Genomic DNA, 16,751 nt, shown 5'->3' with positions numbered 1-16,751 from the left:
CCTAATTTCTTGGGTAAGATCAAGAACCCCTATTTTGATCATGTTAGAAGACTCTCACTTTATTTTCTTTACTAGAATTGTAACCTATTAATTTTATTTCCTTACCCTTGATCATATTATATTTTTCCTTCATAATCTATGTTTAACCTAATTAGGTTAACTTTCTGGTTCCTGAGTTGTGACCTGGAAACTTGATTTGATTAATGGTTTGTTGTCCTCTATAGACTTAGATGTTTCCATTAAAGTTTCCCCCTTATTTTGTACCCTTTTGAACCACCAAATTCGGATTCATATTCTAAAAATTCTGATTTTTGAAGGCTATCTCTTTGTTGGTCGACTCATTGGTCGATCAGGCGATAGACCAATCGATCGACCAATGGGTACAAAGAACCCCATTCTTGGTCTGTTTTGATTGAATTGTAATCTTTCCTTCTATGTATCTTTCCTAACTCATAGTATACACTTGTTTAAGACTCTTTTCTCAGGTTTAGTCAAGGTCTTACTTGATTCTCTAAGTTCCTTTGCGAGTTAGAAGGTAAGGACAGTTATTTCCTTAACTACATAGATTACTTGTTCTTTGGTTTCTACTTTGTGAAACTATGAGATTACCTACTGTTGTTGTACTTTAATTCTGATCTCCTACTATGAGAACAATAGCACTTGTTTATATCATCTTTTTCATTATTCATGTTATATGAATTACTTATTACTGCTTAATTTGATTTTGCTTTTACATTCTCTTTTATATGATGAACTACTGGTTGTGTATGTCATGACTGATCTGAGAATGTGTTTGATTAAGTTTGGTTTGGGATTGGGAGGTGTCCTTTTGACACTTCTGTCCTTGGACATTATCGGAAATAGTATGGGATGTTTCCGGGGTTGCCCATCGACACTTTCCCGAATCATTGGTTGTCATACCTAGGGTTGTCTAGCAGTGTTGGTTAGGTTGTACCCCTGTTATATTAGACCCGATTCGGAAGGGTATTGATACCGAACGACCCGTGGCAGCAATGGGGATTCACGGGCGCTCAAGACCGGTGAGTTATATTCGTGAGAGGATGGGAATCACATTGTGGGGGCCATTTATTGGAGGGTTGCGTATGGCTAGACTTGGGCTTATGGGCGCTCGAAATCGGTGAGTTATATCCGTGAGAAGACATGAGAGCTTCCCGTTTACCATATGTGGATAAGCAATAGGGTTGATGAGTCCGTAGTCCGGGACTATTAGGACTCTAGTGGAAAGGATACCGGAAAGGATCGCTCGGGGTGAAGAATGGAGGTATCTGGACCTGAGTTGATGTAACTGAGTAGATGACTTGCATTGGGCTAGGCTTTTCCCTGACATGCGCCGGTACTTATGCCAAATGGTTGTGAGAGAGTGTGTTGACTTAACCCCCTGCCATGGTTTGTCCTGAGGGATGCCGGACCCACTACCAGCAGGAGCCGTATGCGTGACCTACCCAAAGAAGTACGGTGCTATGACTTAAAGCATGTCTGCCATAGAGACCAGCATACATAGAGTTTAGATGCATACATACCTTACTTGTTTCATATTGCATTGCATCTTGTTATGGTTTGCTTCCATGTTATTTATGTTGTTATGGATTAACTACCTTACTGAGTTTCTTCGAAACTCATTCCTTTTGTACATTGTTTTTGTTAGATTATTCTACATGTACTGATTCTATGGCGAATAGTTCGATGAAGCGCAAGCCGATGAAGCGTACTACACGCAAGGTGTTGGCAACCATCAAGATTACTCTGATGATCCCTCAGTTGATCAAGCTGCGTACTACGATTAAAGACAACTTATACGTGGAACGTCTCAAATGGATTGATGAAGTCCACTATTTTGAAGACGTTATTTATAGAATAGAAAACCCTGATGTTAGATATTTCTCTTAGTTCCATTGTTTTAGATATTATTTCTTTTAGACTTACATTCTACGTTCCGCTGTATTTTGTGGAGTGAGTTTCCGCCTCACTCTACTTCTTTTGATGTGATTACATCTGGTATCATTTTTGCACTCTGATTATATTGATTATTCATTTCTTGACTTTAATCTTTTGTTTATAATATTTTAAACCCTGATTATTTCTTGTTTATGATTATGTTATTGTATATGTGGGAGGATGATTTCCTCATTACTTGATCTTCGGGGCTGTGGATCACACTCTTGGGTATGCCAGTTAGGGTACCGGCTGGGAGGATGTGACACTCCATATATTCATTAGCCAAATGAAGTGCCTTAGCAATTATCCTGTCTGGTTGTGGCTCATCCCATTGAATATTTTCTCAATTGCTTGAGCTACTTGGTTTGGTAGCCCACTATCAATTAACTTTGGTATTGATTCAATAACAACATTAGCTGAATGGATCTTACAATGGAAAGGTTTCTCAGCTGCAAAAAAGGAGGAAGGTAAAAGATTGGAGATCCGTTGGATAGGGTTTGCTTTCTCTCGTTTAAGAGTTCTCGAAGAACTTCGTCGGAATTTTTAGTGTGGCCAGATTATCCAACTTACTGTTTCCTATCTCGCTAGGATACTTTCTAACCTTGTGCTCGTTTCAAAGATTACTGATGTAAAAACCCCATATTTCTAACCCGGAATCCGTATTGCAGGTACGATAACCCGAAGGTCTAGCCGGGTTAAGTTGTGGAGTGTCTGGATAGAAGTCCATGATCCATACCCTGAACCCATGGATCTGGATTCTCTTGATAAAGAACCTACCTTACTGGGAAGTTGGATCTCTGGTGGAAGGCAAGTGGCATTTGGAGATGTCCGGAATGAAGGTAAGACTCCCCCATGTGTTGATTAGAGTTAGGTTGAGGTTGGGTGTCAACCCCTTAAGCAAAGCACCCAAGTATAACAATGTACTAGGGGGCGGTTGCTTAAGGCAGTTGATTGAACCAATCAACCGCCCCAAGTGACCGCCGTTCCTTGATTGCCGAGTTTTGCCCTAATTTTGTCCTTGATCTCTATAAATAGCAACCCTCACCCTATTAACGTATTATTATACTCAAAATTTTTGTTTTGGACGGTTAGGTGGTAATGGAGACGTGCTGGAAGGTGAGCGAAGTGCTGATTGAGATATGGAATCTTTCCTCCTCTGTTCTTGCTGTTCCGGTTGAGGTAAGTGAATCCCCTTCACTCCTTAACGTATTATTATACTATAAATAGCAACCCTCACCCTATTAACGTATTATTATACTCAAAATTGTTGTTTTGGACGGTTAGGTGGTAATGGAGACGTGCTGAAAGGTGAGCGAAGTGCTGATTGAGATATGGAATCTTTCCTCCTCTGTTCTTGCTGTTCTGGTTGAGGTAAGTGAATCCCCTTCACTCCTTTCTCTTCTTTCAACTTTTGATTGGTGTTGGATCCATCTCCATCATGTTGGGGTGACCTAATTATGATTGGCTGGTTACCCTAATCAATGTGTTTGAGAAGATCCTGTCCGAAAACGAATCCTTGCATTCGAATAAAGGATGGGTCTAATCAAGGGAGGTGATTTGGGTGTTAGATCTGTGTTAATTTTAGGTTGTTGTTTTGCTCCTTTGCTATAGACTTGTTAAGATTGAAATTCGGATTAAGATCATCCCAAAACAGATTGAAATCGGATGATCAAAAGTTTGAATTTTGGAGTTGGAAAATTATCTATAACAGGGGCGCTCGCTTGACCCAAGCAACCGGCACAAGCAGCCGGCTGGGTCACGGTAGCTATGTGAAGTTGTTTGTTGCTCTGATTTGACTCATGACTCTTGTGTACTTTGTAACCCTGTATTTAGGTGTTCTCTGAGTCTACTAAAGGTCTTGTAATGTGATTGGATTGCACTTTAATAAACTTTTACTTAATTACAGGTAAGGACATACATTCTTATCTTTATGCAATTACATATACATGATGAATCCGCTGCTTTCGTTACTATTCTTTAATCATGTATCTTGCTGTAACTGTATAAGTGTGTTGATCCTACTGTATACTTACTGTTTGTGATGTTCTTTTATGTACTTTATCATTTATGATATTGAACAACTAGTTGTAGTATTGTGGTATGATGGTGAAAGACGTAGTGTAGTTGTGATGGAAAGGGTATTCCATTGGGATATCTTGAGATATTAGAGGGTTGTGGTATGGGACACATGCTCATTGATGCCTGCAACACTATCATGACTATTGGATGACATACCTAGGGAGTCTAGAATTGCATGGCTAGGTACCCCACATACTACCCTTTCGGTAGGGCAATTAAAGCCGAATGACTCGTGACGATGGTGATGTGTCTCTATTTCATCCTACAGAGATAACTAGTCCGTGCGGAGATTCAGTGGTCCACTGTTGTTCATGCAATGGTATGTTGCATATGATAGGGTTGGGCTCATGGATCTCCAAGGAGCGGACCAGGTGTGAAATCCAGCCCAAACCTAGCCAGGACACCCTATTTGTTTTGGGTTAAAGAAAGGCATGTTTAATGTTAGACATTGAAGTCGGACCTTGATTTCAATGTTGCTATCTTTGAAAGCCTTAGGAGGTCATGACCGACCTTTTCCTTAGGGTAGATCCAATGTCCCGAAGTGAAGGAAGAAGTCTCTATGGGTCCTCTCTGTAGAAGACATGGTGTTTGACTCGAAACTCATGGATATTGATGATGGTGCTCCATACTTGGAAGCATTGTTAGTGACTGTTAAGCAACTGTGCATCGAAGAGGGTTGAATTATTTGAAGTGCCTAATGAACTTCCATGCATGATCCGAAGGTATTTCCTGAAACTAGAGTTCTTGATTGACTTGTAGGAGAAAACCCCACTCAATTTGACCTCGTATAGCCCTCCGAATCCCTGTCCGAAGTTGTTGAACTATGTCTGGCCAATCTTGTTTGGTCGATCCTGCTTGGTAGATCCCATCGACCAAGGAGCATCGACCAAGGCTTCCCAGCTGCAAATTAATGATTCTTTTGGAATATTCCACCCCCTATTTATGCTAGCCTCGTGTTTTGAACCCTATTCTAATCATTGCAACACCTGAGAATGTGAAGAAGGTTCCCCAAAGCTCCTCCTTGATATTGGTGAAGGATATTCTACTCTAATCATTGTCTCTTGCCTCCATTATCATCTACAAGGTAATATTCTCTCTCTTGCTCTCTATCTTACTCATCCCTCTTCTTCTTCTTACTGTTGAGACCATGGCCAAGGTGCTGCAACCTTGCAAACACCTTGTCATGTGTGTCCCCTCCCATTTACATTAGTTTCCCCTTCATTCTTGCTATGCCTCACTCTCATTTTGATCCTTGCATATGCATTACCATGATTCCTTACTTAACAACTTGATTTCTTGTCCTAAACTGAAGTGTGAAGTATGATTAGTCTAAGTATTGGCTTGCAATGATTGTAATCTTGTTCCTAACCCATTCCCCAACTAATTCCCTAGCTTCCCTTTCAATTACAATGATTTCTCATTGATGCTATGATTCTTGTCTCTAGAACTTAGTATTCCAATTTGGGGCTTTCTAATTAAACCATTAGATGATGTTAATTACTTTCTTAGATGTATTCTTATATTGTTATTAATCATCCCTCCAAGTTTCAGATCGATCCGAGCCCCAGAAGACCGATTTCGGACCAAAATCACCAAGATACACTATGCAACCCGATACTAATCCTTGGTCGATCCCATCAACCAAGGAGCATCGACCAAGCATGCTGCTAAACTTTGTTTTTTGCCATTTTGACCAATTCGATCTCCGATTTTCCTAATTTCTTCTCTAATCTTTCATTTATGTTTGTTTAGGGTCTTAATACCATCATTGGATCATTCTTTTGTGACCTTTGGATCATCATCATCACAGCTTAAGGTAAGGATGATTATTGCCATATAACATAGACTGTATGACTTTTACACTGTTGTTGGCAATTTAGTAGACTTAGCTTATTAGTTGATTTTAGACATCATATGACACCTGTAATTACCATATGACAGTAGCACCATGCTTAATTACTTTGTTTATCATGTCTATTTATTCTTGTCATGTACTTATACACTTGATCATGAGATGTTATGACATATCTTTTCTTATGATGATGTATCGTTGATATGTGATATGATGGAAATAAGCATGTGATTGCTTAGGTATAATTTGGGATTGGGGAGTGTCGTATTGACGCTTCTGTCCTTGGACATCAGAGGGAATAGTATGGGATGTTCTCCGAAGATGCCCATCGACACTTTCCCGGGTTATTGGATGACATACATAGGACTTATCTAGTGGTGTTTGGCTAGGATGTCTCTGTTGTGTCAGACTCGAATTGGAAGGGTATTAAGACTGAACGACCCGTGGTAGCAGTGGGGATTTGTGGGCACTCAAGACCGGTGAAATGATCCGTGAGAGGTCACGAATCACATTGTGGGAGCCATTTATTGGTAGGGTTGCAAATGGCTAGACTTGGGCTCACGGGCACTTAAAACCGGTGAAATGATCCAGGAGGGGACGTGAGAGCTTCCCGTCTACTATTTGTGGATGACCAATAGGGTTGATGAGTCTGGTGAGTAATATCCGTGACTCTAGTGTGAAGGATACCGGAAAGGATCTCAAGATATCTTAAATGGTTGAGGAAGAATGGAAGTATCCGGATCTGAGTTGACATGACTGAGTAGATGACTTGCATTGGGCTAGGCTTTACCGTGACATATGCCAATACTTATATCAAATGGTGATGTGAGAGAGTGGTGACCAAATCCCCATCCAAGGAATGTCCGAGACGGATGCAGGACCCATTACCAACCGGCTGCCCAAGATATCTTAAATGGTTGAGGGAACCCAAGATATCTTAAATGGTTGAGGGTGTGAGCGGACCTACCCAAAGAAGTATGGTGCTATTAAAGAAGTATGGTGCTATTACTTAAAGCATGTCTACCTTAGAGACTAGCATTCATAGAGTTAGAATCATACTTGCATCATGTGTTTCATATCATATTGCATCATGTTATGGCTTGTATCATATGGCTTATGTTTTATGGAATAACTGCCTTGTTGAGTTCTTTTGAACTTACTCCTTTTGCAACACATTCTATTAGAATTTTTTGCAGGTACTACTACTGTTGACTATAATGGCCAAACACTCTGAAGACCAAGTTGGTGACTCACACAATACTGGTTATGGCGACTAAGTTGATGAAGACTATCAGTACAAGATTGGTACTTATCTGGAGCAGTCCGGCTTTTACACTTGTGTGATAGCGATGGGATATCGTCCTATTCTCTTTCGACCTTTTATTTGATTCGTTGAGACTGTAGTTTAGTTGTTCCCCTTTTTATTTTGGGAACCGGTTGTAACCTTTACTTTTATTCGATCTACCTTCCGCTGTTATTGTGAAGTGGGGTTCCCCCTTCATTCTGCTTTTTGACTATGTATTTTATTGGTATCTTTTCCGCACTCTAATGTTCTTTTTTGATCCTTCTAAGGTCCTTCTAAGGTCCTTTCTTGACTTTTATTATTAAAGTAATTGAATACAAATATTTGTTCTTGCTTTTGATTATATTATTGTGCTAAGTGGCTATGATTGTTCCTAAACTTGATCGGCGGGACTGTGGATCACTCCCTTGAGTAATCCATATAAGGTACCCTAGGTGGATTTTAGGGTGGATGTGACACCGGGTGTCGTGAGGAGTCATGAGAGCATCCGCCCCAATAATATGTGGATGACCATAGGGTTAGGGAGTGGAGTCCAACAGTGATATCCAGTCCGTGAGGGTTCTCATTCCTAGGTTGTGAATGATACATAACCAAGTTGATTGGTGCCATAGGGGAAGTATCTGGACTTCATGTAGTGTGTTACCAGTATGACTTGCATTGGATTAGTAACCCCGACATGCGCTAGTACTCTTTGCCAATGGTCGTGGTAAGAGAGTGTTGACTTAATCCCCAGCCATGGATTGCCTAGTGAGGACTTTACCCCTTTACCTAGGATCCCAACAGAGGTAACTAGTCCATGAGGGATCAGAGTGACTAGACCTACCCAGAGGAGGGTTGGTGTTATATCTTACAGCATGTCAACTGTCTAGAGACTTGCATAGTTAGATCTTAGTAGCATTCATACTTTTGCATATCATTCATATCATATATGCATTGCTGATTGTGTTGACATATGGATGAGAAACGTGTTATCCTTACTGAGTTTGTCATAACTCATTCCTTTTCTTTTGTATGTTAAACTAACTGTGCAGATGGTTTCACAACGTCCGAAGTCGGAGATAATCCGCATGACTGAACATTCTCGTATGAAGAGGATGTAGCACCGTTAGTGGGAGATGGAGATAGCGTGCACGAAGTGTCCTGCGGATGCTTGGCGTGCGCTTATAGCACCCATTGATGGCAGAGGGAGACAGATTGCCAGACATTTTGCTGACTGTCTGGAGAAGAACTGGAGAACCCCCTTTCTTGACAAGCATGAACAATTTATCTTAGCTTTAACAAAAGAATTTGAAATGAAACTTATTTAGTTTATTTTGATTGCTTCCACTGAACTCATTATTCTTTTAGAAACATTGATTATTTCTTTGATTATTTTATTGGAGTATTTGGACTCCTGTAATCATTTTTATTAATTATTGAACTTGCTCTTGCTCTTGATTATCTATACTCGCATTTATTATTATTGATGGGCAAGACCGTGGATCCTGTGACGGATCGCACCCACGGGTTGTCGGGTAGGTAACCGAGACCAGCAGGTGGGTGTGACAACTGAAGCTCGGGGTTTTTCACCCTCCTGGGAGGAGTTGTAGGATTTAGGTCTTTGCCTTTACTTCACCATCAATATTCCTGATTGTGCTTACGATCTATCTCTTCTATTTTTTTAAACTACTTGTGGCTTTCTACATAGGGATTCACAACTTCTTATTGTGTGTTTGTTTTGTTCTCACCTAGGATTTCCTTCTCCACCTAACACTTTGTTTAGTCATTGGTTTGTGTGTTGTTTTATGGTTTGGTTATTGAATTTGTAAGTTCTATGGAGACCCCACCGATGGCTCCTTCTTCAAGTGAAGAACTAGTGTTTTCTATGGATATTGTGTTGCCTGAGGAAGATCTGTCTGACTTCAATTCATTAGTAAATGTAACTATTGGAGAAGGTCACACCATCTTGATTGGGAGAGTCATTACCCGCAAACGAAGTTTAGAGTCACCTTGGTCTATGGTCACCCCATGGTGGAGAATATCAGATCTGGTATGAATTATTATCCTTGAAAAGCTCTACAAGTACTTAATGGCTTGTTCTTATTGATTTTAATGAGATTTTTTGCAATAAAGAAAAGGTGTCGGGGGGGGGGGGGATCTAAGCCCCAAGCTCAAATGGATGCATTTAAGTTATTGAGGCTTGCAATCTTTTTGAGGTTAAATGTACAAGATCCAAATTCTCCTGGTTAAATAGAAGATATGGTAAGGATTTGGTTAAGGAATGTCTTGATAGAGCATTTGTAAATGTTGAATTCCTTGATCTTTATGGGAGTGTTCAGGGTCATAGGTATGCGACAGTGGGCTCAGATCACACTCCCCTTGAGGTGACCCTTCACCTGGAAAATAAAAGACCCATGAGGTTTTATGAGACCAAATGGGAAGACCACCCTAACCTCTCTAACCAAGTCCATATTAGCTGGAAGGCTGCCAATTTGGGATCCCCCACAAACCACCTTCACCATAAAATCAAAAGTTGCACCAAATCCCTTAGATCCTGGCGTAAGGCCACTTTTTAAAATGCTTCTTCTAAGATTGCTAAGCTTTCCCAATTGTTGGAGGTTTTCCAACAACAACCCCCGCTAATGAGGGAGGAATTGGAGCTGAAACATGACATTGAAAAATATATCTTGGCAGAGGAGAAATTCTGGAGCCAAAGATCTAGAGTCCAATGGCTTAAAGAGGATGATAGGAGTACCAAAATTAATTTTTTCATGTTTCCACAACCCAGCATTGGTAGAAGAAATCCATCACCAAACTCAAAGACAATCATGGCAACAGTTTAATCGAGGAATCCTAGATTCACTCCGAAATTTGCTTCCATTTCTCATCACTTTTCTCTTCTTCCTCTCCTATTCCACCCCCATGATTTTCTCTGTAGCTCTCCCACATGCATAACTGCTTGAGATAATTCATCTCTTTGTTCTCCCTTCTCCCTTGAGGAAATAAATAAGTTAAAAAAAAAAAAAAAAAAAAAAAAAAAAAAAAACTCTCTTTCAGATAAAAGGTACCAAAACCCCTAGCTTTGATAGTCTTCTAGCTCGCTTTTATCAAAGGCATTGGGAAACTATTGACCATGATCTTATCAATGGTGTGCTGCACTTCTTCAGTAGGGGTTACATGCTTAAAAGTTTGAACAAAACCATCATCTGTGTAGTACCTAAGAGAAGTCATCCCTAGGATGTTTCACATTTTTGAATTCAGTCTTTGTACTACTCCTTATAAAGTGATAACAAAGTATTTGGCTAATCATTTAAAACCCATTCTAAGGTCCCCCTTTAGCCAAATCCAGAGTGCTTTCGTTCCAAGTCAAGCCATATCTGATAACATTTATTTATCCCATGAGTATCTCCACTTCATTAAGAAGTCTAAAGTTACTCCTAGTTATAAGGCCCTTAAGCTTGACCTGTGAAACCCAGCCCTATCCAAACCCTGACCCTGACCCGGATCCCTTGATGTTTGTAGGTCCGAAGACCCGGAGTGGTGGAAGAAGAGACTTGTGGGCCCTTGTAGTTGAAGACTTGGTGTATGATTCAGAGCCCATGGACATTGACAGTGATGCCCCTTACTTGGATGCATTGTCAATGTTCAGTGAGAAACTACACCTAGAAGAGGGGAAGCTTAGTTGAAGTGTTTGATGCGCTTCCGGTCTTGTTTCGATGGTATTTCTCTACTCTAGACTTGTTTGACTTGTAGGAGAAAACCCTACTCAATTCGGATCAATTTAGCCTTTCATTTCCCTGGATCAAGCATGTTGTCCATGCTTGGTCGACTAGGCCAGTTGACCAAGCTAGTTGACAAAGGTTGCCCAAATCCGAGAAAAAGATGCTTTTTGGATATTCCCTTCTCTACTTAAGTGATTCTCGTGTTTTGAACTCTATTTCACATTCCTAATTTGCTGAGAACGTGGGGAGAGCTTCCCAAAGCACCTCCTTGGTAGTGGTGAAGATTATTCCATTCAAATCATTGCTTCTTATCTCCATTAACACCTAAAAAGTATGATTCATCACTCTTACTCTCTATTCTACTCTTTTATTTTCTTTTCTTGCTGTTGCAACCTTGGAGTTGATGCTGCAACCTTGCAACCATCACTCCAAGTGTTCACTCTTAGCTAATCTATGATCTTATTCCATTTCTATTGATGATATGCTCTCATTTCAATTCTTGCATATGCATTGCTATGATTCTCTTCTTAACTTCATGCATTCTTGTCCTAAACTGAGGTATGAAGTGTGCTAAGTCTATGTTCTATGCTAGCATATGATTCTAATCCCTTTCTTATCAGTTCCCCTAGCTAATTCCTTCATTTCCATTGCAATTTCAATTGATTTCAATTCATCTGATTATTGTATTTAGAACATAGGGTTTCGATTTGGGAATTTCCAATTAGACCATTAGATTGTGTTAATTACTTGATTAATATTGTTCTTATACTATTACAATGAATCTCTCCAAGTTTCGAATCGATCCGAGCCTCGGAAGATCGATTTCGGGCCAAAAAGCACTATTCAGCCCCGACATTGTTCACTTGGTCGACTGGGTCAGTTGACCAAGTCAGTCAACCAAGCAGTTGCTGAATTGTGTACTTCGCCGATTTGATTCGTTCGACCTCTAGGAAACTCGAGTCCCTCATCTACTTGCTTTTCAATACTCTAGCCTAAACGGAGTTAGGTTTCGTGAGAAGCCTCTATTCTTGTTTTGCCAACAGGGCTTTGTTAATGGAATGAAGGTCTCTAAAGCCTAAACCACCTTGTTTTTTTTTTTTTTTTTTTTTTTTTTTTTTGAATTACAAGTATCTCCCATTTAATCCAATTAATTCATTTGTTCCCCTTGTTCTTCCACCAAAATTCCTTATTAAGCTAGAAAGTTTTGTGCACCTCTCTTTTAGGATAAAAAAAATTCAACATAGTGTATGTGGGTAATGTTGTTGCAGCTACCTTGATGATGATTTATTTCCTAGCTTGAAATAGACGTTTTTCTTTCCAACCATCTAGCTTCGTTTGTAGCCTTCATATAGGTATGAGAAAACTTAGGTTTTTGATTTTCCAACGTTTGAAGGCAAACCCAAGTAAACTCCATGAGAGGATACTTTAGCTATATTAAGGAAGCTTGAAATTTGTTCTTTTGTTTGGTTTGAGGTTCCTTTGCTAAAGAAGATTGAGGACTTTGAAATATTTATATGTTGACCAGAGGCTTCATTGTTGATAGGTCGTTTAATTGCATTAATATTATATCAATTCCTTTATATTTTAATGAGATTAATTGGTTGTTTATTTGAATTTTTATTATATGGACAAATTAGAGCGTTTGAATTTCAAGTCTAGAAAAAAAAGTGGTTTAAAACCGCATTACCACATTTTAATATCAAACGAATACTGAACCAAATCAAAGAACCATGCCCAAAGGTGGAGGATTTGATTATGTCCAAATCTAGAGGATTTTCACAAAATGTTTCAATTCAACAATCAAATATTTCATCCCCTCTAGCGAGCGTACATTAAGGAAAAAGCTAAATTGGAAAGTAACTAAAATGGAAACCATTGTATGGGCTGGAAGGAGAATGAAAACAACTAAATTGGGAAGAATTGCTTTGCTAAAGAGAACAATGGGAATGAAAAATTGGAAAGGATGTAGAATTGAATATCCTTTTGATATTTCCTAGTCATATGTAAGTTATTGACCATTTCTATCTTTAATTTTGTGAATAACATTCTTTTGCCTTCTGTGATTTACCAGAGTGAAGAAAATCAGTGTTTTGTATATCTTTCTTGTAGCCATTTCACCCTAGATCTTTGATGCCAATATTTTTCTTTCTCTATAAGAAGCCTAGACAATTTATAGGAGATTTCAACTTCTGCTTGGGCTTGAGTTTCTTAAGGGTTTTGTTGTTTGATTTCTTCTAATTCCTTTTGGAGATTTTTTATTTCAAGAGAGGCCACAGAGATTATTGATTTCCTCCAATTTTTAAGAGATTTTTTTAGCAATTGTGTATCTTTTTCGGACCCTACCATTGCTAGCTTGTGGGTTGAGATGCCATTGCAAGAGTTATTATTTGTGCATTAAAAAAAAACTTATCAATATTTTCCTTTATTATAGTTTTCCTTGTCTCTTGTTTGACCATGATTATTCTAGCCCTGTCCAATTAAGTTCAATTATCCCAAAATTTGAGATTCCATTTCTAAATTCCTCCATTCCCCTTCCCAAAATAAATAAATAAATAAATAATTCATCATTGCTCCAAAGTTCATTAAATTCTCCTAAGATAACCCAAGGGGTGGTTATAGTTCTTCCTAATTGGGATAGCTCCTGCCAATTTCTATATCTATTTTCAGCTTTTGGATCACCATACACCAAAGTTAATCAAACTTCAAAACTCATGGAATGCACATATACAATAATATCTACAAATGGAAAGAACATGAGAGGAGAGTTTGCACAGTCCCCACTTAAAGAACCAATTGGATTCACAAAAAAACTATTAGAAAAGCCTAGTGATGAAGTAATCATGTTCATAACTGAATAGAAGCATCACTAAGCAGGTCCAGAGGATTTGCATAAAATATGCAAATATTGCTTAGTCAGGTTTTGACCACACCCTGACTGCTAGCATATCAGCCTCATTAATCACTTGGGAGATGATTAAGGGTAGCCTCCTTCACCCTGTTTGTTGTTTCTTCAGTTGCATTTTTTTTTGTCACAATTGATTGAGTGTTTGCTAGAATCACCCATTGATAACATTTCTCTTGGCCTGTTGTTTTTAACTTCCTGTTGTGAGATGAATTTTAAAGCTCCAGAAATGCACAATTTTCTGAACTGGGGAGTTATCTGAAGGTCTTCCTCTAATTTCCTCTTGTTACCCAGGTTCTAATGTTCAGTGCTGATCTCAATTGAAGGTGTCTCCTCAATAGTGACCAAGGAAGAGGGAATAAAAGGGTTACCTTGTTCAACTATGAAGATCACAATTTCGTGAGCCACTGTTAGAGCATTACTTAGCCTAGAGTTAAGATTTCTATCTTTCCCTTCTCCTTGTTCAACACAATTTCCTGATCCCATTCCCATTTGAGAAACATTTAAATCCTAATGTTCAACCAGTCTGCTGGGGCTCTTACCCTCTTTACTGACCTAAGGTTCCCTTTGAAAAGTGGAGATATAAAAATTCTACTCAATGGTTTGTTCATCCTGAGAGGGGACCGATAGAAGTTTTGGAATTAGTTTCTGGTTTTCCTTTATTCCCGTAGAGTATATCCATAAGAGTTTCTCTGTTGCAAGGTATTAGATCTATTAGGTTTGAGGACCCGATATGGCCCAAAAGCAAAGAATTTGGTCCAGAGGAAGAATGGGCCTCTTACATTGTTGGGGGCCTAAATCCTTCCCAAGAGAATTATCCATACCTAGCTAATGATTTGGCAGTGACTCATCCATTAGGGCATTTGTGTCACCATGGTCATTGATCTGATGTGGAAGAGAAGGCGGAGCAAGAAAGGCATCATTGTTGAGTGGTGCCGGAAGAAATTTCTCGATCACTTGAAGCACTCCCGGTTCTGGTTGCTTTGATGGATTAGGGCCTGTCAGATCTTCCACGACTTTGGGAATCTTTTCAGGTAGAATAATTTTCCGGTCCTCTCTTGATACAAGAGTGATCAGATTTGCTTCAATCAATATGGTTTTGGCCAACAACCATTTGAGATGTTCTCTAGGTCTCCTTGCTCACTTTTTTTTTGGATAGTAAAAGAAGTTTTATAAAAGCTTAAGCAGTACAATTACAACATACATGCATATTGCAGTTTGTATGTGCTAAAGTAGCTATGAAAGAAAAATGTTTTTGGAGGGTTGGGGATTTAAACATGGTGATATGAATCTTAATACAATCTTTTAGATCAAGCAACAAGGGTATAAGACAACAATTAAAGTTCTTCATTCCTGGATATAGACTGACTAAGTTCTCTTCATTGCACCAAATTTCTTGCGTTGCAACTTTCTGTTGATCTGCGAAATTGAGTCATTTTTGAATTTCATGAATTATAGCTTGTGGTTTTGTCCTTTTGTTGATGATACCTTTATGTAGATATTGTATTTTTCCATTCCATATGAACCCAACACTCCATGCTGCTCTGTCTAGTCCCAGAGTATAAATGCCTGCACACAGTAACATGGGTAAGTGGCTATTATTAATGTTATCACATATGCAAATTGGTGTACTTTCATCAGGCATCTCTGAAATCTGTTGAGTTTGGGTGGGCCCTGACATTTGTGGTGGTTTAAGTTGAAGGTCCCCGACCCATCTAGAGGTGGCTTGAAGTATCATTTCAAAATTTGGCACTTTATCCGAGAAAGTGGCATTATTTCTTTCCTTCCAAACAAGGTGGCAAGTAATGATGAAGACGGACATTGTCCATTTGGTAATTGCAGTATCCATTCCCCATGCTCGAATCATGGCCTCACAAAGGTTGAGAATTGATTTTGATTGTGTTGTAATGTTTTCTGTTTTAAGTCCCAGGAGTCCTGTAGCCCAAATTCTTTTGGTCCATTCACATGAGATAAACAAATGCCAATAAGTTTCATTGGTCTAATTGCACAATCTATAGAGTGGTAAGGTATTGATCTAGGGTGTTAATGTTGTGGCCAGAGGTAACCCTTTATTTAGTAACCATCAGAAGAAGATCTTAAACTTTGGGTGTATCGGAAGCTTCCGTAGAAGTTTCCACCAGCTTCTGCCCCCCAGAATATTTGTAGCTGGATTCATTTTTTGTAGTGCTTCTCCAGCAAGTTTTGTTGTTAGGACACCATTAGACACGACAAGTGAAGTCCATGTATCTTGTCCTGTGGTCACCAATAAATGAGGGGGTAAGGAAAGATGGTGAGAGTACTCCCTGTTTCTGAACGCTGGTGAATTGACTGCATGCTCTACCATCGAGTTGGTCGGCCATGGCCCTAACTGTGGATCCCCTACTAGATTATTTGTGTTGGAGGTTAACCATGGTTTGAACTAGAATGAAGTGTTTTTCCCATTGTTCACTTGTCTCATCACCAACTGTTGTAGGGTTGCCAAGATGGCACATATGCTGTTCTAAGTCCAAGATCATTTCTTCTTTTTTGTTTTGGGATCAAAGGGGGATGTTTTGGAAAGTATTTTGCCTTTAGGACTCGGGCCCACAGAGACTCCTCTTCTACTAGCATTCTCTAGCCTTGTTTGAGCAGTAATGCTTCATTCAGGTTGGCAATTTTTTTGAACCCAACTCCTTCCTCCTTTGGTCTACAACATCAGTTCCACGAGATCAAAGTTAGGTGCTTTCTTTTTGCTGGATTTCCTAGCTAGAAGCATTGGCAGATAGAGTCAATTTGAGTTCATAGACTTTGTGGAAATTTGAGGTATTGCATGTGGTAAATGGATTGTGGTTGAATAACTGATTTGATTAGGACTTCCCTTCTTGCAAAAGAGAGATTAGACGCTTTCTACATGGATAATTTTCTCATCATGCCAATGACAGGTTACTAAAGCGGTTAAAGGCTCAACTTCCCTAGGGG

This window comes from Hakea prostrata, unplaced genomic scaffold (assembly GCF_041222555.1).
Source record: "Hakea prostrata isolate BN-2017 unplaced genomic scaffold, UWA_Hpros_2 contig_18, whole genome shotgun sequence".
Classification (NCBI taxonomy): domain Eukaryota; kingdom Viridiplantae; phylum Streptophyta; class Magnoliopsida; order Proteales; family Proteaceae; genus Hakea; species Hakea prostrata.
The sequence above is the reverse complement of the archived record's forward strand: the minus strand, read 5'-3'. Positions refer to the sequence as shown.